At 44.9% G+C, this 27,159-nt stretch overlaps 1 long non-coding RNA gene across 1 annotated transcript in view; it reads right to left on the bottom strand.

Annotated features, from left to right (window-relative positions):
• Window positions 1-27,159, bottom strand: part of LOC310826339 — a 113,811-nt gene that overhangs the window by 598 nt on the left and 86,054 nt on the right. The window contains exons 2-3 of the long non-coding RNA XR_014555766.1: window positions 9,471-9,870; window positions 7,150-7,284 (exon numbers count right to left, since the gene is read on the bottom strand). This is a non-coding gene — a long non-coding RNA (uncharacterized lncRNA). The remainder of the gene's footprint in view (window positions 1-7,149; window positions 7,285-9,470; window positions 9,871-27,159) is intronic.

The following is a 27,159-nucleotide window of genomic DNA, read 5'->3' as shown; positions in this document are numbered from 1 at the left end:
TAAATGGACTTCCGGAGGCGGCGCGAACGGTAATGGCTGCCCTTTCCTAACCGGGAGAGGGAAGCTCCGCTGGAAAAGGGTCGTCCGCTACGGCGAAGCGGAGACCCATTCTGGAAAACCGCAGGCAGCGGAAGCCTGCGGTCTCGGGACCCGGCGGGCGCCAGGAGCAACCCCCGAAACGTTGAGGGAACCCCGTAAGGGGCTCCGGATCGCAGAGGGGGCAGCGGCGCTGTGGGTCTATGCGCATTCAGCGGAGCGAAGCCGCGCTGCCGTTGCCGGTGAGCGCCGACCTTTCTTCCTGCAACACAAGATTCTAAAACGCAACAACCCGTGAGTAACTGAGGACTTTACTAAATTTTGGGACTAAAAATACTGAAAATAAGCTGAAAGCGGAGAGACGAGGAAAAGGAAGTCCGTCTTCCGCAGCCATTGACTTTTAAAGCAAAGAGCAGGAGGAGTAGAGGCATAGAGAGAACTTTTGACAGCTCAGATTGAGCACCCGCAGAAATTACTTTCAATCCCCTTAAAGACTGTAAGCAACTGATTTTTGGACTTTTATCAGGACTTATATATTCTCTTCTTTGTGGATTACAATTTTATTTAAGAAGCCCAGGTGTCAGAACTGCCTGAGCAGTAGAACTGTCAGACTGCAAATTTGGATACATTGTATTTAAACTTTGAGACAGTCTGAGGGAGTTCAGAATGGTTACGTTCTTGCATTATGGAACTCCAGTAAGCACAACTTGAAATATTGTGGCAAACCTAAAACCAACTCTGCTAAAACTACTTTTGTGAAGATCCCTAAGTATTGGTTCAGATTTCGTATGATTGGAATGGACTCTTCTTCTTAGGACATTTTATGCTCCCCCTAGAGGATTGAGGATTTATAACAAAAACATTGTTTTACTTTCTATTTCCCGGCCCTCTGTTTGACTGCTACCACCTGGGCCGTAGCTTTCTCATGGGAACAACTCAGCTTGACCTTGACTGCTAGATAACTTTGGAATGAGTGGCGCAAAAAGAAAGGGATTAAGAACTAGACAAACAACTCTGACAACCTTAACTGCAGCCTCACAAACACGCAGATCATCTGTGCCTACTCTGCCCTCGGAGGAAAAAGCTACCTCCCTGTCACAGGCAGGGGAGGGAGAAACTGAGGAATTACAACTAGAAGAGATGGCCTCAGGAGGATCTGGTTCTGTATTAGAGAGAATTCTTGAGAAATTGGAGTCTTTGGACAGGAAAGTTGACCAACAAACTGCGAAAATTGACCTTAATACAGAAACTTTAAACAAATTATCTGGGCAAGTTGCACAGAATGCACAAGCAATCGGACAACTGAAGGAGGCTGCAGGTGAAAATCAGAAACTGGCCGAAGAGACCAGCCAAAGAGTGGGAGAGTTGGAAAAAGAAGTAAGGCCGCTCAGCAAGCAGGTTGGGGAACACCAGACCTACCTCTCTATGTTGGAACTTCGGAACAGGGAGACTAACTTAAGGATAAGATCGATACCAGAAGTGGAAGAAGGTAATCTAGCTGAGTTTTTGACCAAAGAATTCTCCAAGTTCTGGGGTCTAGAGGAGGAAGACTTTAAAATTGTGTCAGCCTTCAGACTTGGAAGACTCACAAAGAGAGAAAAGCCCAGAGACTGTTTGATTACGTTGAGATCAAAGGAGGAAAGGGACAAGATTTTGGGCCTGCACTACGGAAGATCCCTGAACATTTCGGACAAAAGAATTGAGATTTTTAAGGACATTCCTAAACAGCTGTTGGACCTCAGATCTGAATATTTGGACTTAGTAAAACTGCTGAGAAGCAACTCAATCATCTTTAGGTGGGACTTTCCCCAAGGATTATCTTTTACCTTTAGAGGGAAGAAGATTAAAATTAGAACTTTGGAAGATAGGGATAAGTTTTTGACTGCCTACGGAGAGGACCTTCATAAAGGACTTGAACTACCCTCAGGGCCTGAACCACCACAGGTACCTGTACCTCAGAACCCTGAAGACTCACAGAACAAAACACCATCCCAAGGAAACTAAACAGATCCATCCAGGATGTCTCTGCAACTTTTAAGCTGGAACATAAATGGCTGTAACAGCCCGGAAAAAAGGAAGAAAATCTTTCACATATTAAAAAAGGAGCAACTAGACATTACTTGTCTACAAGAAACACATGTGACTAGGCTCCACAGAAAAATATTGGTAAATAAAAGGTTAGGCCAAGAATTTATATCTTCGGATTCAGTTAAGAAGAGAGGAGTGGTGATATATGCAAAGGAGAGCCTCTCACCAAAATTTCTATTTAAAGATGAACATGGAAGAATTTTGGCAATTGAAATACAGCACCAAGGAGAGAAAATTTTGATATTAGGAATCTACGCTCCAAATGAAGGGAAATCAGAATTCTACAAGAAGTTGCATGAGATCATGCTGGATTATCTGGACTATGATAACATCATCATGATGGGAGATATGAATGGGATCGTTTCAACGAACATGGATAGGTCACAAAGCCAAAAGGTTACTAAAGATGGCAGACTACCAAAGACCTTTTTCGAAATGACAGACAACATGGACTGGATTGATATATGGAGGACAAAGAACCCCTTGGGGAAAGAAGGAACATTTTTCTCTGAAGCCCAACTGACTTGGACAAGAATTGACCAAATATGGATTTCTAGAGGTCTGGCTCCTAAGGTGAAGAAAGTGGAAATCTGCCCAAAGACCTGCTCCGATCATAACGCGTTGAAAATGGACATGACATTATTACCAACCGGCTCCTTTAGATGGAAGATGAATGACAACTTGTTTAGAGATCAGGAGATTATTAAGAAGGCCAAAAAAACAATAAAGGACTACTTCGAGATAAATTTGAACACTGCTGTGGAAAAAAGAACAATCTGGGACGCAAGCAAAGCTGTGATGAGAGGGTTCTTGATACAACAGAACGCTATAAAGAAAAGACTACAAAATGAGAAAAAGGATAAGATTTTGGGGAAAATTAAAGAGTTAGAGAAGAAACTAAGAGTAAACCCGAAGTCACAGCCGATCTTGAGAGAAATTAAACTTCATCAGGCACAATATTCCAAACTGATAAATCAGGAAATAGAATGGAAGATTAAATTAATGAAACAAAAAACATTTGAATCGGCTAACAAATGTGGGAAACTGCTGGCTTGGCAGTTGAAGAAGAGACAAAAGTTGAACATAGTAACAAATTTGGAAATAGAAGGAAGATATATTCAGAACCCGGTGGAAATTAGAAAATGTTTCCAGAAATATTTTAAGAAATTATACACTCAAGGGCCACAAAATGAGGAAGAGATTGCAAAATTTTTGGAGAAAAATGGACTTAAAAAACTATCACAAGAAAATAGATCACTCCTGAATAGTAAAATAACACGATTAGAGATAGAACATGCCATTCAGAATATGAAGCTGGGCAAGTCTCCAGGGCCAGATGGCTTGACCTCCAAGTATTATAAGACATTAAGTGACTATTTGATTCAACCACTGATGGAGGTCAGCAATGAAATTATGGAGGGAAAGAAGGCGCCTGAATCGTGGAAGGAAGCTTTCATCACATTGATACCAAAATCAGAAACTGAAAAGACACAACTTAAGAACTACCGTCCCATTTCCCTTTTAAATGTGGATTATAAAATATTTGCTGACGTTTTGGCAGGAAGACTCAAAAGAGTTTTAAATGAGATAATTCATAAAGACCAGGCAGGCTTTCTCCCAGGAAGACACTTGTTTGCTAATACAAGGAACATTATTGACATTTTGGAACTTTTGCAAACAAATATTAACACTAAAGCAGTTTTAATTTTTATAGACGCGGAGAAGGCCTTCGATAACATCTCTTGGAAATTTATGAAGGGGAATTTAAAAGAAATGGGAGTGGGGCGGGGTTTTGAAAATGGGATTGACGCGATTTACTCAGAACAAAAGGCAAAACTGATAGTCAACAATGTGGTTACAGAAGAGTTTAAGATTGAAAAAGGGACACGACAAGGCTGCCCGATTTCCCCCTTGCTGTTTATTTCTGTCCTGGAGGTGCTCTTGAACTTGATTAGAGGGGACCGGTTGGTGCAAGGGATTCAGATCGGAGCGAAACAATATAAACTTAAAGCTTTTGCAGATGACCTTGTTTTGACATTGCAAGAGCCAGAATCTAGCACAAAAAGAGTGTTACAATTGATTCAGGACTTTGGTCGGGTAGCGGGCTTCAAACTAAATAAACAGAAAACTAAGGTGTTGGGAAAAAACTTGACAGATGCAGAGTCAGAACGGTTTCAGAGAGAAACAGAACTAACTGTGGTTAAAAAAGTAAAGTACCTAGGGGTAAACATAACAGCAAAAAATCTGAGTCTATTTAAGGACAATTATGAAAAATGTTGGTCTGAAATTAAGAGAGACTTGGACAGTTGGTCAAAATTGAAGCTTTCTTTGCTAGGCCGAATTGCTGCTATTAAGATGAATGTATTGCCTAAGATGCTGTTTTTGTTTCAAACATTGCAAATTGTGGACAAGACGGAGTGTTTCAGGAAGTGGCAGAGAGATATTTCTAAATTTGTCTGGCAGGGCAAAAAGCCCAGAATTAAGTTTAAGATATTAACTGATGCGAAAGAAAGAGGGGGCTTTGCCCTGCCAGACTTAAGGTTGTACTATGAAGCCGCAGCTTTCTGCTGGCTAAAAGACTGGCTACTTCTAGAGGACACTGATGTGTTAGATTTAGAAGGTTTTAACAATGCATTTGGTTGGCATGCATACTTATGGTATGACAAAGTTAAGATCAATAAGGCCTTTAAGAACCATATTGTCAGGAAAGCAGTGTTTAATGTCTGGACAAAATACAAAGACCTATTGGAAAATAAAACTCCAAGATGGCTATCACCTCTGGAGGCTAAGGCCCGAAAAAGACCCAATATGGAGGCCAAATGGCCGAAATATTGGGAAATAATAGAGAAAGAGGGCAATAATTGGAAATTGCAGAGTTTGGAAAAAATGAAAGACAAAGTGCGAGACTGGTTACATTACGCTCAGATTCAAGAAATTTTTAAAAAGGATAAAAAGTTAGGATTCCAGGTGGAGAAATCGAAGTTGGAAACAGAATTGTTAGAACCTAAGACTAAAGTACTCTCAAGAATGTATAACTTGCTGTTGAAATGGAATACACAAGATGAAATGGTTAAGTCGGCCATGATAAAGTGGGCACAGGATATTGGGCATAATATTATGTTTGAGGATTGGGAAAGGTTGTGGACCACGGGGATGAACTTCACGGCATGTAATGCTCTGAAGGAAAATGTAATGAAAATGATATATAGGTGGTACATGACCCCAGTTAAACTTGCCAAAATATGCCATGTGCCAGACAATAAATGTTGGAAATGTAAGGAAAATGAAGGAACATTCTTTCACCTCTGGTGGACTTGTCCCAGGGTGAAGGTCTTCTGGGAAATGATATATAATGAGCTGAAAAAGGTATTTAAGTATACCTTCCTTAAGAAACCAGAGGCCTTCCTCCTGGGCATTGTCGGCCAGATGGTGCCAAAGAAGGATCGAACATTCTTTTTGTACGCAACAGCAGCAGCAAGGATACTTATCGCCAAGAAGTGGAAAACTCAAGATCTACCCACTCTGGAAGAATGGCAGATGCAGCTGATGGACTATATGCAACTGGCTGAGATGACTGGCAGAATTCGAGACCTGGGAGAAGAGAGGGTTGAAGAAGATTGGAGGAAATTTAAGACTTATTTACAAAAATACTGTGATTTGGTGGAAAGTTAAGTAGGATGTTTGATCATAAATAATTGGCCACCACAAAATCGGATCGGAATGGGATGTAAAGTGAGATTAAGAGAAATTAATTTGCAGAGGACTATATTTAAATAAGTGGTTATAAAATTTGCAAATTAGATGATAAATTGCATGGAAAAAATCTATGATGATGAAAATGGCAGCGGGAGATGTGAGGAAGTCCAAAGAAGTTATGAAACTCTGTTGAGATAAAAGTAAGGTTGTTTATTGTCTTTGTACTTTATTCTGTAAAAACCCCTAATAAAAATTTTATTAAAAAAAAAAAAAAAAATTAAAGCAATAAATGTCCTGGCTTTCTCCAAAGAATCTTGGCAACTGTTGTTTGCTAAGGGTGCTGAGAGTTGTTAAGAGGCACCTTTTCCCCAGAGTTCCCTGGGAACAGGCATTAAACTCGGATGATCCTGAGTTTTTAGAATTATGAGAGAGGAGGAAAACCTTCACTAGCCTGACCCACTGCTGTACAGCTTAGACTACAGCAGGTTTTCACACACAGAGAGACAAGTTAACTCGGGATAATGCCTCATGTGTCTGATGAGCAAGATCACAGTCAGTGAAATATCATACCATACTAAATTTGTTAGTCTTTAAGGTGCCCCAAGACTCTTTTGCTGCAAGAAGCTAAGATGGCTACCCTTCGTGAAGATAGTCTGAAGTACCACAAATCTCTCACCTCACAGGGAAACGACTGACCCATTTCTAGCTTCCCAGGAACTTCCTCCCCATAAGGGAACTGCAGTGTGCAAAATAATGTGTTACAACAATTTCCATTCAAACTCAAAAACTTCAGAAATGCTGTCAGACGCATCCAAAATTTCGTTTTACTTGTGTACGCTTGCAACTTTTCAACATAGACATCTTTTAGGAGATGCGTCTCCTACACACCCAAAGAGAACCTTCTGGAACCTTCTTCCCAACCGCCATTTGGGCCACAATGCCAAACTTTATCTCTGAGTATTTCAGCAACAATTTTACAGTGCCGAATGAGACAATAAAATAAAATAAATACTTCAATTCCTGTGTTGAGCTCTAGTTTATGTTTCCCCAGAGATGGATTGGGGATTGGAGTGTTAACCTGGAGTTATCTGCATGCGCTAGGTAGTATGAATTTAGCATTGCTCTACCTGCATTTTATCGCTAAATTAAACACACGTTGAACAAAATAATGTCACTGAAACCAGCGGGGAAAATGGGGGCTTCTTCAATTCCAGCGGCCTGTCACATTCTCTTGGGTTTGCATTTTCCACCCCCAATGTTTGTATTCCTTATCCCGCCTGGAGATGCAGTTTTACAGACCAGCATATTGATTTTAAAACTTTAGAATACCTTTGACACCAGACGTAGAGCACCTCATTTGTCATGTGGATGTCGAAAGGGAGATTGCGGGCCTCATTTTATTCCTGATTAATTTGGCCTTGCGCTGCATTTCCTCCTGAACTCGTAATAGGAAGTTCGGTATCTCTATATTCATTGCATTGTTTGTTGTTTGCAAAAAGAGAGAGAGAGAGAGAAAAGAGAGAGAGAAAGAGTGAGGAGAAAAGACACAGAATCACACGGCATTATTTAAATAGTTGCAAGCCTGGGCTTTCTTTTACTTTCCCCCCACTCCAACCCCCCAATAATCGGTTATCTTGTATAAACAGTTTGAAATAAATAAATGCACACAGGAGGGGGGAAATAAAACAAGATAAGAATTCATCAGGTTCTGTTCAAAAGAATGACGCTAGCGCGATGCTCTTCATAAACAAGACGACAGACTCATCCTTGAGTTTTCTTTCTCTAATTTGCCTGGTAGTCTGAATCAATGGTGTTGCTGCTGCCCTATTTGCTCAAAGGATGGCAAACTGTCAAACCCAGATATATCAATCTTTTGTTAAAAATATTAGGGTACTTTTAGGGATTGTGGGGAAGGGGGTGGGTGAGTCTGGGGTGGTTGTGTGGGGAGCGTGAGATACATAAAAACAAAGAAAAATACACCGCACCGTTAAAAGAGTTATTAAAAATGGGCATTCTGTCAAATGGAAAATTGTTCCCCTGAAGAATTTGACATATCATCCTCCCAAACTTTCCAACTTAAAAGCACTGCTCTAAAGGGGAAATGTAAGGGGAACTGTCCGCTAAGTAAAAGCTAATCTAACCCAGGCAGTCTTTCACATGATAGATTTGAATCTTTGAACAAGGCTACTCTTAAGTCCTCATAAACTGGACAAAGAAGGGCAAATCTTCAGACTCCTCATCCCCGCTGTGTAACCAGCTGTACAAATGTTAAATGGAGGGGGGAAAGGCTTTTACAAATCTGCAATTCCAGTCTATGCACTCCGCTATAGTTGAAGGAGTTTTCTGCAAACCTGGACAGCATCTTAAAAAGCAGAGACATCACCTTGCCGACAAAGGTCCGTATAGTTAAAGCTATGGTTTACCCAGTGGTGATGTATGGAAGTGAGAGCTGGACCATAAAGAAGGCTAATCGCCGAAGAATGGATGCTTTTGAATTATGGTGCTGGAGGAGACTCTTGAGAGTCACATGGACTGCATGAAGATAAAACCTATCCATTCTGAAAAAAAATCAGCCCTGAGTGCTCACTGGAAGGACAGATCCTGAAGCTGAGGCTCCAGTACTTTGGTCACCTCATGAGAAGAGAAGATTCCCTGGAAAAGACCCTGATGTTGGGAAAGATGGAGGGCACAAGGAGAAGGGGACGACAGAGGACAAGATGGTTGGACAGTGTTCTTGAAGCTACTAACATGAGTTTGACCAAACTGCGGGAGGCAATGGAAGACAGGAGTGCCTGGTGGGCTCTGGTCCATGGGGTCACGAAGAGTCGGACACGACTAAATGACTAAACAACAACAATAGTTGAAGGATGTTATCGCCAGATTCTGTACAAAGAGAGATCCTGCCTACACGTCATAGCCCAGTCCCCGCCCGATTGTGGGAATCCCCAGCCGCATCACCCCCTGGCCAGCCAATTGCCTGCCTTTGGGGGCATGACTTGCCCTATTTAACACAGGCGCGGCCGGGGATCTCCATCTTTTCCCTCCTACCAGCTGTTCATGTTTCCCACTCTCCTGCCCTTTAAGGTTTTCGTTCCTTGACCTTGATATGGACCTTGGTTGGTTGCCGTTGAGAGGCCTGGTAGGAATTTTTCCCACTTGGCAAATTGGCACCAGCCATTGGTTTTCACCTACCTCGTATTAAATCGTCACAACTTCCTTGGTATCGGTGGTTAGGCATTGGTATTGGTATTGCTCTGTAGATGGAAGAGGGGAGGTAGCGCCATCACCTGCCCCACATATTGAAGGGTAGTCCAATAATGGATTCTGGGGTGTGTGACCCTGTCTGAAGCCTATAGAGGTGAGGGCCTAAGGCACACCCCCTAGAGGTGACCCCGAGATAGTTCCTAGTGGATGTGCATCAGCAGGACTCCCCCTACGGGTGATTAACCCTTCTCGGACTTCAAGCGGAAGTCAGATATAGTCGGTTAGGACCAATGCCTAAGCCAATACCGCTCATCACCTGTAACCAATAAAGTTGTGGCCTTATTTAGCCCATTAACCTTAATAATTGTGTCATGTGTCTTTATTTCCACTGGGGGGGGGCGGGAACTTGCCACGCAAATGTCGATCGAGCTACAGCTCCTTCCTACCTTGACAGCATCTGGTCGCTCATTCAGAATCACAGGTGGATTTCTGCCAGAGGATCCAGTGCCCTGTCCCTCCACTCCCCCCATCAAGCACACAGACATCCAATGCCCAACTTGTGGTGGGGTGTAAGAAAGCAGTGTAAGACACCTTGCAGAACAGTGTTGGTAAGTATGGAATGGGAAGCCCACGAGATAATTGCATTTTAAAAGAAGATGCTCCCACATTCCACAGGATGGCAGACAATCTTCTCTTTATTGCCGCCCAAGCAGAATGCGTGTACTGCTTTCGATTGCTGCGTTCAATGCAGCCAGATAAGCGAACTCCTGTATTCTTCACGGAATGATTTCAGAATAATGTGCTCTAGGGACATGGCCATTTACAAATGTGATGACAATCCATTTCCTATTGTAAAAAAAAAAAAAGAAATCAAGTGACACGGCAAAGTTTCTCTGAATGATAAAATAATGGTTTTTTAAAAAACTTTCAAAAAGAAAGACTTGTTAATTCAACAATGGCTCCCGATGCTTACATTCGTGTTATTAGTCTTATCCATCTAACCGGCGAAAGAAATGTAAACAATGTGTTGGAGTTTTCTCCTGCTCTCCCATTTTTCTTTTTCGAATATCTAAAGGCTTACATAGATTTGGTTGGCCCAAAGTGATCCTGGGATCCTTGGATGTTACATTTGAAAAGCAAGAGTACAAACCAGTCACCCAGAAGTCCTCTTGAATGAACCCATCGATATGGAGTAAGATCCCCCAGCCTGGAAACCTACCAATGTTGTTGGGCTCTAACTGCATTCTTCCTGGCCATGGGTCATGGTGCAAAAGCTCCAGAGGGCACCAGGTTTGGCTGATCTGGAGGTAAATCGCGCTTTGCGCATGCACAGAAGCACCAAATCACAACCCACACATGCACAGACTTGCCACGGCGGGTTGCGAACGTGCATCCTGCACATATCACGTTCGCAACCCGAGCATCCAATGTACATCTTTATTACGGCCATAGGCCAGTATAAGTACATATCTAAAGGTAAAGGTACCCCTGACAATTAGGTCCAGTTGCGGCGCTCATCTCGCTTTACTGGCCGAGGGAGCCGGCATTTGTCCGCAGATAGCTTCCGGGTCATGTGGCCAGCATGACTAAGCCGCTTCTGGTGAAACCAAAGCAGCACACGGAAACACCATTTATCTTCCTGCCGGAGCGGTACCTATTTATCTACATGCACTTTGATGTGCTTTCGAACTGCTAGGCTGGCAGGAGCTGGGACTGAACAACGGGAGCTCACCCCATCGTGGGGATTCGAAGCGCTGACCTTCTGATCGGCAAGCCCTAGGCTCTGTGGTTTAGACCACAGTGCCACCCGCGTCCCAAGTACATATCTAGAGCATGCTAAATAGGCAATAGAGCAACTGTAGAAGTAGGAGATAATCTCCAATTCAAGTGTTGCCCACGAATTGAATGCAATTGCTGGCCTTGGCCAAATGATTGTCTATCTGACTTGGCCCCAGTCCCCTGGGGCATCCAGACAGTCATACTGACCTACTCCACAAATGTTTGGCTTCGCATGGAAGGGCAGTTTTAAACAAAGATGGGGCTCTCCCAAGCCCACATTCCCAGCATTTTTGCATCTCTGTCTCAGCAACATCTAAGCTGACTTGGTCACGTCTGCAGAATGGAAGATGGCAGGATCCCCAAGGATGTGCTCTATGGGGAACTGGCTTCTTGCACCTGGCCCGTTGGCAGGCAAACTCTGTGTTACAAAGGTGCCTGCGAACGAGACATGAAGGCTGGCAGAATCAGCCTTGCCATGTGGGAAACCCTTGTAGAAGACCACAGGTGAGACAGACAGGTGACCAGAGGAGGAAACCCTTATTGAAGACCACAGGTGAGACAGAAAGGTGACCAGAGGAGAAACCATTGTAGAAGACCACAGGTGAGATAGACAGGTGACCAGAGGAGGAAACCCTTGTAGAAGACCACAGGTGAGACAGACAGGTGACCAGAGGAGGAAACCCTTGTAGAAGACCACAGGTGAGACAGACAGGTGACCAGAGGAGGAAACCCTTGTAGAAGACCACAGGTGAGACAGGCAGGTGACCAGAGGAGGAAACCCTTGTAGAAGACCACAGGTAAGACAGACAGGTGACCAGAGGAGGAGTGGCTGCTGGAAGAAGCACAGAGAGAAGAAACGCCCTGGTGCATCTTCTGCAACACAACCGGACACCTTCATCTGCCCCAGCTGTAACAAAACATGTCTCTCCTGTGTTGGTCTCTACAGCCTCAGCAGGCGCTGTAACTCCCCAGCGCTTTGACTTCACCCCCAAAAGCTCACTCCTCCATTGGATGCCAACAACTTCACAGAGCTGCTGTAAGGCTTACATAAGAGAAATGCTTCACACACATAGGGAGCAGTGTTCTAGCACATTGGGCAATTTGTCAATCTACACGCGTGGTGTTCCAGTATGTGATTATCTGTACACATTACTTTGCTGGAGAAACACATTGCATAACTTGCTGCTTTCACTGCACAGCAATCCCTCTTGCTGTTCTGGCTTCTAAGATTCAGAATCTTTTTTCCCTTGTTTTCCTCCTCCAAAAACTAGGTGCGTCTTGTGGTCTGGTGTGTTTTATAGAGCGAAAAATACGGTATGTTAACCCTGTGTGTGGCAGTTGTGAAAAAGGATTAATTCGTGCTAGGGATCATTAGGAAAGGAATTGAAAATAACATTGCCAATATCTTAGGTCATTACACAAATCTATGGTGCAACCACATTTGGAATACTGTGTACCATTCTGATTGTTTCTCTATCCCCACCCCCCAAAATTGATTCTCTTTGATCTATGAAGGTATTTTCATCTAAAAGGATTTTGCTACTGTTTGTGAAATCTCTTGATGATCATATTGGAATGAGGAGAATTGCCTTGTGCTGCCCATCCACTTGTTTCAAGCCCCATGCCTTCAATAAAATCCCCACTTCTTCCTATATAGCTTGGCTTCCTGCCCCACAAATCACACTGTTACGCGGATCATTCAAAAAATATAGATGGCGGAAAATCTCCGAGCATCCTCTGATACGATTTGCAAACTGACAGATCACTCTCCCTTTCACCTCTAAATCTGCCCAGTTTTTTTTGTTTTTTTATATAAATACCCTCTTGTTATAAATCTCAGAGTTTTAGTAGAATTCGCTTTGTCCATTTATCAAAAACACGGAGCTAAATGGTTTCAATGGGGGAAAGAGCAGACTGCCTCTTTTTATTTTCTTCCTCCCCCTCCCCACCCCCTGTAGTAATGTGATCTCCGAACCCCACAAATCAAAATTCTTATCTCATGTTGATGCCAGCACATAAAGCACAAGCCCTGCGGTAGATGAATGTCTACCAGCAGAAAGCATTATTAGTCTCTTTAGCTTGCTGGCTTCTGCTGACCTACTTTTAACTTGCTCGCAATAATGTACCGTACCTGAGTAATATTGACAGCCCATCTGCTGTGATGAATTAATAATATCACTACTTTTCCTCCTTCCCCCTCCCACCTTTGCATCACAAAGTGCTGAGATAGTTAATTTGAATAGACCTGGGTTTTACTTGAAACATGGATAGAATGTTCAGATTATTCCTTTTTTTAAAAAAATGCACCAGAACTGATCTATTAAATCCACTTTCCTGCTATCCATGACACTGGCTAGGCTTGTGGTTGGGTATCCTACAAGGCACAAAGACTCTTCCTTCCTCTGATCATCATAGCATTCGGAACCCTTCCGCTCAGTCCACTAGAGTGGAATATGGAAAGGCTGGGTCACAATGGACCAATGACTGTTCCTGGGTCAGAACCTATTGTTTACCGTTAGAAGAAAGACAGATTTGTACTAGGGCAAACAGAATGTCTGGAGAGGGAAAATTTGAGGGACTTAGAGGGGTGATTCGGGGCTCAGACACACTTGCGTTGGGTTTGTGGTTTCTTCCATTTGTCCCGAGACTTCTGAGTGATAAAGCCACTACCGATCTCAAGAGGGGGTGGGGTTGCGGGGCTCACGCCCCCAACTACAATCTCGCGGGGCTGGCGTCAGCCCCGCGGGACTCAGGGATTCCCCTCTCTCATCAATATTCATCGCCCTCAGCACCAGCCAATCGGCTGGCGCTAGGGGGCGGGCTTACCAGGGGCTCTTAAGGTCAGGGCAGCCCTGGCTCGCCCCTTTTCCTTCCTACAGCAGCTGCTGTAGTGATTCGGGGTTCAGACACACTTGCGTTGGGTTTGTGGTTTCTTCCATTTGTCCCGAGACTTCTGAGTGATAACCAGCCTCATATAACCAACATGCTTAAGTCTAATTCATGCATGAAGGGGTTAATGCCATAGAGTAAGCTGTCCTGCCAGGCTTAGTTAGGTCACTCTCCCTCACCTTGGGAGGGTTTAGGTAATCAACCCTTTATTCCCCAGCGTATCTGAGAAGGTCAATGCATGAAGAGCTTTTGAGCTAGTTGCTTGCAGCTCAGACCGCATGGCTCTTACAAGCCTTTCTTGTGTTCCTACACCCCTGATTTAGGGACTTTCACCACTGAAACTAAGCAAAGTTTTATTGCCCATGTTTTCTGAATGTTGTATGGAAAACATTGCACAAACAATAAAACTTAGCTTCGTTAAAATGCTAAAGGTCCCTAAATTATTGGTATGGTAACACAAGAAAGGCTTGTAAGAGTCATGTGGTCAGAGATTCAGCACACACTGAGCTTCTCAGCTAGCCGCTTATATGAATCTGGTAATCCCAAAACATCTAGGCATGGGTCTGAGAAGCATTTCTTTAATCCTGCCACATTCCCTGGGAAAAACTGTGGTTTACCATTGAATAGGAACAAACATCAACCAGACTGGGAAGGAAGCACACTGGAAAGCTGTGGTGACAAGGACCCAAGCAGCTGCATTTAACCCTTTAATGAAGTGCAGGAGAGCTGATCAGAGATCTCCAGCCATCAGATCTAGTTTTTATTTCCTTTTGCTACTAAGGAGTGGCAACAGTACCTCTCACTTTTCAGAGTTCCCCGGGAAAGAGGGCTTGATTGCTAAACCACTCTGGGAATTGTAGCTCTGGGGGTGGGGGAACAGGGCAAACAACTCTCAGCACCCTTAACAAACCACAGCTCCCCAGAATCTTTTGGGGGTAAGGCATGGTTGTGGAAAGTGGTAACATAACCATTCAAATGTGGCCTTAGCTAAACCAGATTTCAGGAAAAACAAAACATAGGACTGACCTACTGGCCAGTCAAGTAAAGGATCCATTCATTCTCTTTGCAGCAAGGCCAGGCCAAAGGGAATCAATGGAGGATTCAGTCATGATGCAGCCCGGAAGGAAAATACTGTGGCTTCTTCTTCCACTCCAGAGTCTTCAGAAACTCATCAAAATGGACCCCATTAGGCAAGATCTCATTCCAGCTTTAGCCAAGCCTGGTAGAAGGGCCCTTCAAAGACAACTGTTCATAAAACTTTGTAAACTGCTTCGAAGCCTTTTTTGCATTAAGCCATACTGTATATTTCCTGCCAACCTAGCAGTTCGAAAGCACATCAAGTACAAGTAGATAAATAGGTACCTCTCTGGCGGGAAGGTAAACAGCGTTTCCGTGCACTGCTCTGGTTCGCCAGAAGTGGCTTAGTCATGCTGGCCACATGACCTGGAAGCTGTACGCCGGCTCCTTCTGCCAATAAAGCGAGATGAGCACCGTAACCCCAGAGTCGGCCACGACTGGACCTAATGGTCAGGGGTCCCTTTACCTTATACTGTATATTAATTCACAATTTATTTAATAATATCAACAAAAACAACAACACAGTCTCTTGGATGCGGAATATCCATTTGGCCACTTGCACGCTGCCCTCGCCTTTTTAAAATTCAGGTATGTTTTGACCCTGTGTACAAGGCCACATGACGGATTGCCTCATAGACCCTTGAGATCAGCCACCGTGACCCACTTTTCTTGAGTGTTCTTGAGGATGGGAGGATAGTTCAGCTTCTTGCCTCCTACAGACATACGCCATACCATCCAGGTGTTTGGTACAGCCACCTACTCTGTGGTATTTGTTTAATTACATTCCCCATTTGCCAGAGGGTGGTGTAAGGTAGTTTTAAAAAGTGTCTCATTCTGTATTCTGCAGGGGGTTTTTTAATTAACACGGGTTGAAGCATCCACCCACATCTAAGGCTGGGAAAAGAACATCTATTTCTCAGGGTTACCTCACGAGTTCTGCTCCCATGACCATTAAGGATGGATTTCCTCTCCACACAGTTTGTTTACGCAATAATAATGACTCAAAGGCGTGTGAGAGCAGCACTGTGTTGTGGTCGACAGACTGAGCTGCAAACTTAGGTGTCCCAGAGAAACTCCCTGCTCAGAGCAGGACATCTTCCAACCTCCTCAATCCTTGTCTGTCACTGTGGTTGTTCTTCCTGAGTGTTCCCACAGGAGATACTGAGGCAGGAGATACTGAGGCACCATAAATCTGCCCAGACCCTTCATGAGTTCTTCCAGTTCAATCATTTTGCTTGATCAGATCCAGGATACTTGCTTACTGGAAGGCTGTGTTCAGACATAACAACTTATATGAGGTAGAAAATCATGCACGATGGAGAGAAAGTGGAACAGGACTTATTCATGCAGTACAGTGGTACCTTGGTTCTCAAACGCCTTGGTACTCAAACAACTTGGAACCCAAACACTGCAAACCCAGAAGTAAGTCTTCTGGTTTTTGCGAACCTTTTTCGGATGCCGAATGTGCTCCATTTTGAGGGTTACACTTCCGATTTGAGCGCCACAGTTCCGCTTTGAGTGCCACAATTCTGTTTTGAGTGTTACACTGAGGTCTGTCTGTTTTTGCTCTTTATTCTGTGTTTTTGTGGCTCTTTTTGTTTTATTTTTGTGATTGTGTGGAACCCAGTTCAGCTACCGATTGATTGTTTGTGTGACTGCAGTACATGGTTTATTGCTTTCATTTTATGCATCAGTGGTCTCGTTAGATAGTAAGATTCATGTTAAATTGCTGTTTTAGGGGTTGTTTTTGAAAGCCTGGAACAGATTAATCTGTTTTGCATTGCTTTCTATGGGAAAGCGCGCCTTGGTTTTGGAACGCTTTTGGTTTTGGAACAGACTTCTGGAACGGATTAAGTTTGAGAACCAAGGTACCATAGTACATAGTTAAACTATGGAACTTTCCCCCACAAGATGCAGTGATGGCCACCAACTTGGATCGCTTTAAAAGGAGGTTAGACAGATGCTTGGAGGGTAAGACTAACACTGTCTACCAGCATCACTGGCTATGTGGTACCTCTACTGTCAGAAGCTGTATGCCTTTGAATGCCAGGTCAGCTTACCATTAGCCTGGCAGGGAGCAGTGATTGAGGTTCAGCACGACTGTGGCCAAGCCAGGGTGGTCTTCTGCTCCCTGCACGGCCGGAGGATGATGTCATACCCTCCTCCACCAACCACACAGGTTGCTGGAGCTTTTCCGTGGGGGAGATGAGGGTGTGGCTTGGGTAGAGGACCAAAGGGAAAACTTTCCCCCTCCATTCAGTTCTCTGGCTATAAAGCCAGCCATGCCCAGGACTCTGTGTCCCAGTCAGTGTTGGATTCCCCCCTCCCCTGCCCCCCCATACTGCATGTTATGTGGTAAACTTGCTATGAAAATATTTGGTCACTTTATGTGGGGCCAGGAACAAATTCTCCTTCAGACAAATTGCCTACCTCACAGCAATTGTCACAACTTGTTGGCAGCTAAGGTGTTGGGTTGGATCCTTAGTCAAGACGGATGGGTGGGAAATTGGGGCACCTCCAAGAAATTGGGGCACCTCCTTAAAGGGGCAAGGGAGAGATGCTTCTGTCCTGAGGGCCAGATGGGGGCTGATGGACCACAGCACGCACACACAGACACACACAAAATGGCAATCTTCCAGGGATTTCCCAATTTGAGGTACATCAAAGGGTGATCATTAACCCAGGATTGACCCTGCCAAATAATCAACCAGCAGATGGGCTGGATGATTCAGTACAGTATACACACCCAATTCCTGCGCCCAAACCTACTCCCATCTGTAATCAATAAAGCTATGGCCTGGTTAACCCCAATGTGTTTGTCCTGTAGTTTTTCGCATCTTCCATGCCTTAGCCTCCACTGGCTGTGGGCTCACTCCTGTCTTCCACAGCCTCCCACAGTTTGGTCAAACTCAGGCTGGTAGCTTCGAGAACACTGTCCAACCATCTCATCCTCTGTCGTTCCCTTCTCCTTATGCCCTCAATCTTTCCCAACATCAGGGTCTTTTCCAGGGAGTCTTCTCTTCTCATGAGGTGGCCAAAGTATTGGAACCTCAGCTTCAGGATCTGTCCTTCCAGTGAGCACTCAGGGCTGGTTTCCTTCAGAATGGATAGGTTTTATCTTCTTGAAGTCCATGGGACTCTCAAGTCTCCTTCAGCACCATAATTCAAAAGCATCAATTCTTCAGTGATGCTTTTGAATTATGGTGCTGGAGGAGACTCTTGAGAGTCCCATGGACTGCAAGAAGTGATAGGCGTATAAACACATAAAAACTTTAAAATAGATTACCTTAGAGAAATGACCCAAAGTCGCCCGTGGATCCAGGTTTGGGAATTTTCTTAACAAACTAGATTGAGTCGGGGGATGGTCTGTGCCTACGGATCTGTGCGAAGAATCTGGCGACAATCCAGGTCATCTTGTGGTCTTTGCCTAACAGGAGAAGATCGAATTTTTGCTTTACCGGGAGGTCAGCAAGCCTCCCCAGCAGGGTGTCAATGGTTTTTCTACATGCTTCATTGTAAAAGGGACATCTAAAAAATATGTGTTCAGGGCTTCCTATATCCCCCAAAGGACAGGCACAAATTCTGCGGTCATATGGGACTTTTTTAAAGGATACTTCCAAGACCGGCGAGAGCAGAGCTGAGATTCTGGCGAGTGTAAAAGCCCTTCTTGCATATTGGTTAAAAGAAAAAAGAGATATGCTGCTGGTGCAGCTATGTATCTCTCAATTTCTACAATTTTGTAATCGGGGCACCTTAAGAAGTCTTGTTGTCTCTCGGTGTCTATAATTCTTTGCCTAACCATTGCTTTTGCTTGGCCTGAGCCCAGCCTTAGAAGGGCTTGAGGGGCAAAACCCAGTTTCTGAAGAGTGTTCATGACTGCTGTCTGCCTCCCTGCATAGAGCAGTCACTCCTTGCCCTTTTCTGAACCTTTGTCAACTCTACAATAGCCTATTTGCGGTCAGACCCACTTAGGCTGGTGGGCCAGAGAGTCCCTGCCTTTGCTGTTGTAAGCCTGAGACTGTGCCCTGGGGAAATTCAGTGCCCCTCCTAGAACATGACCCACAATTCTCTGTTGATGTCAGGCTTCAATTGTAGATGTTGCTTGCTTGCTTGCTTGCTTGCTTGCTTGCTTATTCAATTTGGATACTGCCCAAAGACCACAGGGCAGTCCACAACATAAAAATACAATAGGTAAAGGGTAGAGGGACCCCTGACCATTAGGTCCAGTTGTGGCCGACTCTGGGGTTGCAGCGCTCATCTCGCTTTATTGGCCAAGGGAGCCGGCATACAGCTTCTGGGTCATGTGGCCAGCATGACTAAGCCACTTCTGGCGAACCAGAGCAGCTCATGGAAACGCCGTTTACCTTCCCGCCAGAGTGGTACCTATTTATCTACTTGCACTTTGACGTTCTTTCGAACTGCTAGGTTGGCAGGAGCAGGGACTGAGCAACGGGAGCTCACCCCGTCGCGGGGATTCAAACCGCCGACCTTCGATCGGCAAGTCCTAGGCTCTGTGGTTTAACCCACAGCACCACCCGCCTCCCTTTAAAAATACAATATGACAACACAAAATACATAATAAACAGAAACAAACCAATAATCCCCACTCCTACAGACAAAAGGCCATAGATTGTTTAATCAGCCAAAGGCCTAGTTTTAGAGAAACGTTTTCACTTAGCATCTAAAGACGTGTAACGAAGGTGCCAGACGAACCTCCCTGGGAGGAGAGCATTCCACAAACGGGGAGCCACCACAGAAAAGGCCTGTTCTCATGTTGCAACCCTCTGGACCTCTCACGGAGGAGGCACATGAAGAAGCGCCTCTGGTGATTATCGCAAGGTCTGAATCAGTTCAGATGGGGAGAGGCGTGCCTTGAGGTATTGCGGTGTTCTGAGTTCCTTGACAGAAAATTCAGTGTGAAAAGGACTTTCTCCACCCCCCCCCAGATGTGGGGACTCCCATCATCCCCAGTCAGCAAGGACCATGCTCAGGGATGATGGAAGGTGGAGTCCATTGTCTTTTGGGGGGGCTGCAGATTCTCCCCCCATGCTCTAAACAAGCAGGCCCTGTGCCAGGTAAGGCTTAGTATATTCCTTTTTAAATTTTATTTTTTGTAATGAGAGCTGGGTGTGACTTCTGATGAATGGACCAGGACGCTGGCTTCTCTCTGACAAAATTTCACGGCTTTACGTCAGAACCTCTTAAAAAAAATAAAAGGCAGCTTTCTCAGCTCTGCGTCGCTTCATTCCTTGTGCCTCTGATCTCCCATAGAGGGCGGCAGAGTTCCACTTCCTTGATATGGCGAAGACTACACATGTTGCCTATTCATGAGTGAGAACGCATAATGTACGGTGCACAACATACTATGTGTGAGGCCCGGGACTTGTTAGTGACACTGACAGATCATTTCTTATCTATGAGATGTGAAGACTGGCCAAATATCAGCATCCATTTGTGTCGGCTGCATGTGCTGGTACACGATCAAATTAGATTGTGGAATGTAAAGGTCATTAAAGGTTCAGCCAATACAGCAAGGTTTAGCAAGCCGGCAAATGACTATCGGTCGCAAGTAAACAGGCAAATAAATTAGATCCCATTTGGGGAGTAAAGAAGTAGCCCTTCCGGCTAGTGGTGCAGCTGAAAGCCTTCTCTATCCTCTGTCCCAGAGCATGTTTGTGTCTCGGTTGTGGCTTGGAACCAAAGGTCCGCCATCTTGGCTTCTATGATGGAAGAAAGCTGGGGTACAAATGTAAGAAAATGCAATGACAAAACAAATAAAGCAAGCAAATAAAGTTCAAAGATCACTGTTGTTCAGGGATGGGGTCTCCCAAGCTCAGGGGGCAAAGCCCTCTCTTCCTGGCCCTGGGGACTTCCCCCAGATCGCTCACCCTCAGAAGAAATCTCTTCAGGGTCTGAGTCATGCAAGATGCTGAGAGTAGCAGTGGCCAATTATATAAAGCAAGGGAAGGGCTACTATAGCCGCCTGGCCCAGCCAACTGCAAAGGATCATGGGAGGAAATTCAGCTTTCGAAGGATTCACTTGGCTTGAGGCTCTGCACACACAAAGTGCAATTTTGTATATGGTTCCTACATTAGTTTCCAGGTTCAGTATTCTGGTTGTTTGTGAGTTGTTTTGGGCTGCCCTGGCAAGATCTTGCTGTTGGCTTCCACCTGTCTCGGGAGACAATGGAGTGCTTCTCCCAAGGTGAAGTCAAATGGCTGTGTTGTTGTTGTTGTTTAGTCGTGTCCGACTCTTCGTGACCCCATGGACCAGAGCACGCCAGGCACCCTGTCTTCCACTGCCTCCCGCAGTTTGGTCAGACTCATGCTACTAGCTTCAAGAACACTGTCCAACCATCTCGTCCTCTGTCCTCCCCTTCTCCTTGTGCCCTCCATCTTTCCCAACATCAGGGTCTTTTCCAGGGAGTCTTCTCTTCTCATGAGGTGGCCAGAAGTATTGGAACCCCAGCTTCAGGATCTGTCCTGTATGGAGGTCCTGGGATGCCCAGATGACAAGACCCTCTTCTTGGCTTCCTTGATGTGGTCCAAAGGAAAGCAGAGCAAGACGTTTGGCACAGCTTGGCTGCAGGAGTTGCTGGAAGGAGGCATACAAGGAGCAATCCAGTTGTATTAGGGACTCAATTCTGGATTTGTGTAGGGTTTACTCCTGAAGATATCCCACAAGGCAGTGAAACTTATGGATCAAAGTTCTCCTTCTCCGAGATGGGCTACCTTCCCAGGTTGACAAGACCCAGCTGCCCCTCATTTCCCTCTACAGCACATGCAGAAACAGTTTAATAATAATAATAATAATAATTTATTTGTACCCCGCCCATCTGGCTGGGCCTCCCCAGCCACTCTGTGTGGCTTCCAACAAAGATTAAAAATACATTAAAATGTCACACATTAAAAACTTCCCTAAAAACTTGCCTTCAGATGTCTTCTAAATGATGTCAGGCAGTTGTTTATCTGTTTGACATCTGATGGGAGGACGTTCCACAGGGTGAGCGCCACTACTGAGAAGGCCCTCTGCCTGGTTCCCTGTAGCTTTGCTTCTCACAATGAGGGAAAAATGAGGGTGGAGACACTCCTTCAGGTATACTGGGCCGAGGCTATTTAGGGCTTTAAAAGTCAACACCAACCCTTTGAACTGTGCTCGGAAACATACTGGGAGCCAATGTCGGTCTTTCAAGACTGGTGTTATGCGGTCTCGACAGCCACTCCCAGTCAGCAGTCTAACTGCCGCATTCTGGATTAGTTGTAGTTTCTGGGTCACCTTCAAAGGTAGCCCCACATAGAGCGCATTGCAGTAGTCCAAGCGGGAGATAACTAGAGCATGTACCACTTTGGCGAGACAGTGCGCAGGCAGGTAGGGTCTAAGCCTGCATACCAGATGGAGCTGGTAGACAGCTGTCCTGGACGTAGAATTGACCTGCACCTCCATGGACAGCTCTGAGTCCAAAATGACTCCCAGGCTGCACACCTGGTCCTTCAGGGGCACAGTTACCCCATTCAGGACCAGGGAGTCCTCCACAGCTGCCCGCCTCCTGTCCCCCCAAAACAGTACTTCTGTCTTGTCAGGATTCAACCACTAAAGCAACTAACATTCTAATAATAATCAGGGTGGGGTTTTTTTCAGATGGAACTCTGAATTGCAGAGGGTTGGACTAGATGACCCTTGGTATCCCTTCCTACTCTACGATTCTGTGATTCAATGATTACCACTTAAAGGTCTGGCTAGGCATAAGGCAGCCTCCTATGTCATGTAAGAGATGACATTTTTCAGTTTCAGAAATAATAATAATAAGAATAATAATAATATGGGGGTCCTTTGTCACAAGTTGGACCAACCAATGCATGGGTGGTTTGCTGTGCCAGCCTGTTGAGTCACTGGTCACGCAAGCCTGACGTCCCCACAGCTCTCCAGCTTCACAAAGGCCCGGGGAGGGAGGCGATATTACACATGGAGGTTATTCAGTAACACGTGGAATGCAAATCTACCTTGTATCTCCTTGAATCAGGAACATTAATTAGTCATGACGAGAATGCATAATTCTATTTACAGTGCGAGGCGGAAACAGCTGCCGAGGACATTTCTGCCTCCGATAGCTGCGCCTGCTGTTTGGGAGTGAAAAAGGAGCAAGGAAGAGGAGCAGTTTCATTATTCATTTGGCCTTCCTTCTTCTTGTTTCCCACGTGGACAACCCAGAAGAAGAAGAAGAGTTTGGATTTGATATCCCACTTTATCACTACCCTAAGGAGTCTAAAAGAGGCTCACAATCTCCTTTCCCTTCCTACCTCACAACAAACACTCTGTGAGGTGAGTGGGGCTGAGAGACTTCAGAGAAGTGTGACTGGCCCAAGGTCACCCAGCAGCTGCATGTGGAGGAGCGGGGAATAGAACCCAGTTCACCAGATTACGAGTCCACCGCTCTTAACCACTACACCACACTGGCTCTCCTTTGCGCAGAACATGGGCAAGCCAGTCTTGCATAAGAACATAAGAAGAAGAGCTTGCCTTGCTAGGTCAGGGCAATGACCTATCTAGTCCAGCATCCTGTTCTCACAACGGCCAGCAAGGAAACCAGCAAGCAGGATTCGAACACAAGAGCAGCTCTCTTCTCCTGTGATTTCCAGCAAGTGGTATTCAGAAACATTGCTGCCTCCAACTTCGGAGACAGAACATAGCCATTATGCCTGGCAGCCATCAATATCCCTCTCCTCCATGAATGTATCTAGTTTGGTGGCCCATCACTCCATCCTGTGAGAAGGAGTTCTGTAGTCTAACTAGGAAGATTTTCTTTGATCTGAATCTTCCAGCATTGGCAGGCCTCAAATGACTTCTGTGGTATGATGGATCATTATAAGAGAATATATTACTCATGAAAATAAACAAAAGAAAATGAAAACAAACAGTGAGCTAGGTAGATTAAGAGGTAGATGCATGATGGGGTGACGGGAAGTCATTAGAAATGCAATAAGAACTTATTGTGACTGGATGTAACAAATATTGCCATTTCCTTTCCCTTTCCCTGGACAAACCTTTTGTTTCTTGTTTCCTTTTCATTTCAATAAAGCATTAAAAATATATATGAATCTTCCAGCATTTGGCTTCAGCAAATGTCCACAATTTCTAATGTTATGAGTGAAGGAAGATAAAGAGAGAGAAAACCTCTATCTTTTTTCTCCATACCATGCATAATTTTTATAAACTTTTATTGTGCATTGTTGAAGGAAGAAGAAGAAGAAGAAGAAGAAGAAGAAGAAGAAGAAGAAGAAGAGGAGGAGGAGGAGGAGGAGGAGGAGGAGGAGGAGGAGGAGGAGGAGTAGTTTGGATTTGATATCCCGCCTTTCACTCCCTTTAAGGAGTCTCAAAGTGGCTAACATTCTCCTTTCCCTTTCTCCTCCACAACAAACACTCTGTGAGGTGAGTGGGGCTGAGAGACTTCAGAGAAGTGGGACTAGCCCAAGGTCACCCAGCAGCTGCATGTGGAGGAGCGGGGAAGCGAACCCGGTTCACCAGATTACGAGTCTACCACTCTTAACCACTACACCACACTGGCTCTCATATAGCCTACCATTGGAAAGGCTTCATCAAAGCTTTGGGTCCCAGAATATGGTCTGAAAGGACATGGGGTCAGTGCCTGGATGCTTTGGCTTCTGTGATGGAAGAAAGGAGTGACAGAAGTAAAAGAAAATACTTTCCCCCTCAAAACACATCTATGAGGGCACTAAAATTAAGTTCCTGGGCTGCTCCAGATATTTTGAACCAGTCTGGGCGAGGATAGCTGTGCTGGCCAAGGTTATTGGGCGCTGCATTTTGAAGCACCTGAAAGGCACCTGCTTGAGAAAGTTGCCATTCACATTTCCCTAAGCGAAATGCAGATTGCCGTTCACGAAACTAAACCAAGACTGTCCCAATTTAAGTAAGTAATACAAAACCATTGTGGCTACGGTGTTTGAATAATTCAGGTCTTCTTGGAACAGGGGTGGGGAAGACACATCTATTTTTTCTGGTAGTCTAAACATATATGGGATGAGCTGGGGTGTTCTGTGCCATTTTCGCCTCCCCCCAATAGTCTTTGGTACCATCAGTCTTGGAGTATTGAGGGTCAGGCGAGTATTAAACTGTGCTTGATTTATAATATTTCCAAGAGCAGAAGTACTAAACATTCCTATCAGAAAATGGCATGTTGTTTTTGTTTAGTCGTTTAGTCATGTCTGACTCTTCGTGACTCCATGAACCAGAGCACGCCAGGCAGTCCTGTCTTCCACTGCCTCCCACAGTTTGGTCAAACTCATGTTAGTTGCTTCAAGAACACTGTCCAACCATCTCGTCCTCTGTCGTCCCCTTCTCCTTCTGCCCTCCATCTTTCCCAACATCAGGGTTTTTTCCCAGGGAGTCTTCTCTTCTCATGAGGTGGCCAAAGTATTGGAACCTCAGCTTCACAATCTGTCCTTCCAGTGAGCACTCAGGGCTGATTTCCTTCAGAATGGAGAGGTTTGATCTTCTTGCAGTCCATGGGACTCTCAAGAGTTTCCTCCAGCACCATAATTCAAAAGCATCAATTCTTCGACGAACAGCCTTCTTTATGGTCCAGCTCTCACTTCCATATATCACTACTGGGAAAACCATAGCTTTAACTATACGGACCTTTGTTGGCAAGGTGATGTCTCTGCTTTTTAAGATGCTGTCTAGGTTTGTCATCACTTTTCTCCCAAGAAGCAGGCGTCTTTTAATTTTGTGACTGCTGTCACCATCTGCAGTGATCATGGAGCCCAAGAAAGTAAAATCTCTCACTGCCTCCATTTCTTCCCCTTCTATTTGCCAGGAGGTGGTGGGACCAGTGGCCATGATCTTAGTTTTTTTGATGTTGAGCTTCAGACCATATTTTGCGCTCTCTCTTTCACCTTCATTAAGCGGTTCTTTAATTCCTCCTCACTTTTTGCCATCAAAGTTGTGTCATCTACATATCTGAGGTTGTCGATATTTCTTCTGGCAATCTTAATTCCAGCTTGGGATTCATGCAGTCCGGCCTTTCGCATGATGAATTCTGAATATAGGTTAAATAAGCAGGGAGGCAATATACAGCTTTGCCATACACCTTTCCCAATTTTGAACCAACCAGTTGTTCCATATCCAGTTCTAACTATAGCTTCTTGTCCCACATAGAGATTTCTCAGCCATATATTTCTCTCAAAACGGCATATATTTCTCTCAAAATGGTATATATTTCTCTCAAAATGGCACATATTTCTCTCAAATAATCACAGAAGTGGAGAACTGTAGAGTTGGAAGAGACCCAAACAGTATTCTAGCCCAACCCCCTGTGACACAGGAATTGTTTATTCTTCTGTAGGAAAATTCCTGGACAGAGCTGGCCTGGCTGCAGAAGCAACTGAAGTGATCCCTCAGAGGTAGTAATATTTTCATTGGTGCCAATGAAGCACTCTGCAATCCAAGCACTCTAACCCAGAATCTACTGGGATTCTGGATGGAATTTTAAGGAAGCGGCCTATATTTGGGTATTCTCTCCCCCCACCCTTGAATTTTAAAGGAGTGGCTTATATTTGAGTGCAACTTATATTCGGGCCATTACGGTATATTAAAAAGTGGGGGGGGGGTTAGTGTTAGGATACTGCCAGGGAGACGGAGGCATCAAGAAGGCCCCCAATCATCTCCGGACAATTACCGGTCTCCTGTGGAACAGCATCAATTAGCGACACGAGCCTCAGAGACATTCTAAGACCCATGCACGCACACCCTTTCAGCAGTGTCTCCACAACGAAAGGATGAACAGGAGAGCATATTTACAGCTTTATTCAACGTAGATCAGAACAAAGGAAAAACATGACTGCTTGCTTCCGTGTCCAGGAAAAAAAGCCAGAACAAAAGCTATATACAAAACGCAAGTTCCCAGCGAGAACAGTGCTGGGAGTAAACAGGCATGTGACACACAACAATCATGCCTGAGCCTTTAGGTGGAATGGAACTATCCTAACAGTTAGAAGAGCCCAGCTAGATCAAACTAAGGGCTCATGTAGTCTAGCATCTTGTTCTCCCAGTGGCCAAGCCGATCCCTATGGAAAGCGGGACCTGAATTCAGTAACAGTTCCCCCACTTGCAGTTCCCAGCAAACTGGTATTCAGGAGCATATGGTCTCCAAAAGCAGAGGTGAAACATTACCAGTAGCCACTGGTAGCAGTATCCTCCATGAATTAGCCTTATCCTCTTTTAAAGCCAAGCAAAGTGGTATCCACATCCTCTTTTATGAAGATCACCCGCTCTGAGACCCCACAGCTAATTCTCCCCGGCCTCCTCGCTGGCCCAAGCAGGACCAATTCAGCCAGCTAGCCCTGGGGATTATCTAATGCTTATTTCCCCTAAAT

This window comes from Podarcis gaigeae (assembly GCF_964106915.1).
Source record: "Podarcis gaigeae genome assembly, chromosome: 10".
NCBI classification, from domain to species: domain Eukaryota; kingdom Metazoa; phylum Chordata; class Lepidosauria; order Squamata; family Lacertidae; genus Podarcis; species Podarcis gaigeae.
This window is presented reverse-complemented; position numbering and strand designations above follow the sequence as displayed.